At 35.8% G+C, this 1494-nt stretch overlaps 1 protein-coding gene across 1 annotated transcript in view; it reads left to right on the top strand.

Moving 5' to 3' along the window:
- Window positions 1-1494, top strand: part of RBM27 (RNA binding motif protein 27) — a 96275-nt gene that overhangs the window by 78260 nt on the left and 16521 nt on the right. The gene's annotated exons all lie outside the window — the stretch shown is intronic.

A 1494-nucleotide genomic window follows, 5' to 3' on the forward strand; every position in this document is an offset into this window, starting at 1 on the left:
AGTGATTCACCTGCCTCAGTCTCTAGAGTAGTTGGAATTACAGGCGTGTATACCTCCTGGCTAATTTTTTTTGTATTTTTTAGTAGAGACGGGTTTCACCATGTTGGCCAACCTGATCTGAAACTACTGACCTCAGGCGATTCACTGCCTCAGCCTCCCAAAGTGTGAGGATTACAGGCATAAGCCACTGTGCCTGGCCCAGAAAGAATTGTTTAATAGAAGAATCTTTATTTATATATCTTTTTTTTCACAGAAATCTTAAGATTTTTAATATCTTAATGAAGTTAATGTTAAATATTTATAATTGAAGTTTAATTCAGAAGTTGAAAATTTTAACAGCCTTGCCAAGGGTACAGATGGAGCAAAAACTAAAGTACATTCCTTCATCCCTGTTGAAGGGAGGTTCGGCTAGATACAAAAGGAAAAGTTATTTTTTCTAAATATTTGGAATATATAGACTGTACTTTGATATTTTTCAAGTAGTATGGCTCATTTAACTAAGAATTTTGAATTTTTCCTTCTTTTGAAGAAGTCTAAAGTTAGGTTTTAGGATTGATCAATTCAGAAATTCAGCTGCTCAGATTTACATATTTCTCTTCTATCCTACCATGTTGCCTTTTATTAGGCTTTTTTCCTCTTGCCTTGACCTCCCAAAGTGTTGGGATTACAGGCGTGAGCCACTGCACCTGGGCAGTTTTTTTCTCTTTTTTTAAATTCCTGTTTTTACTGTTACTTCTTGATTTTTAAATTTTAAGCATTATATATTGACTTCCCATTAGTCTTTCTGCTTCCCACTGCTCCATTTTTTTTTTACCTTGTTGTGTTTTATTTTTTTCTTACAAATTTATACCTTAAAAAATAAATTATTCTACTGTCATTTCAGTGGGGGTCTGGGGAAGGGTATGAAATTGCATACCACAGATAGTCAGTTCCCCATCTTTAGCCAGAAGTCCCTTTGAGTCTTAAGAAAGAGGTTTATCTCTAAAGTACTGTTTAGAACCTGTGCTCCCACAATATTTATATAATTTGTTATAATTTTTATATTCTTACTGGATAAAACCTCTAATTTCTCACTCCTGCCATTCCTGAAACTTCATATAAGGCAACTGAGTATTTCTGCTGTAATTACTAAAGGCTTTGCACATAGTTAGCTTTTCCCCACAGCCTCTCTAGACAGGGATTTTCCCCCACCTTCCAAGTATATGAAAAATATATTTGAGAATGTTACTGTACATGGAAATGATACCTTATAGTTAGGCAAATAGTTTTCTTTTGTGCTTTCCACAACAAAAATTAGCCTTTTCTTTGTATTTAACATGTGGAGAAAGTTTTTTAGATAGTGCTTCATTGATTGCCCTTCATCAGACCTTGTTAAAAGAGTAATGTAGGCCTGGCGTGGTGGCACCTGCCTGTAATCCCAGCACTTTGGGAGGTTGAGGTGGGAGGATTGCTTGAGCCCAGAAGTTCAACACCAACCTGGGCATCATAGTGAGA

This window comes from Mandrillus leucophaeus, unplaced genomic scaffold (assembly GCF_000951045.1).
Source record: "Mandrillus leucophaeus isolate KB7577 unplaced genomic scaffold, Mleu.le_1.0 Scaffold663, whole genome shotgun sequence".
Lineage (NCBI taxonomy): Eukaryota > Metazoa > Chordata > Mammalia > Primates > Cercopithecidae > Mandrillus > Mandrillus leucophaeus.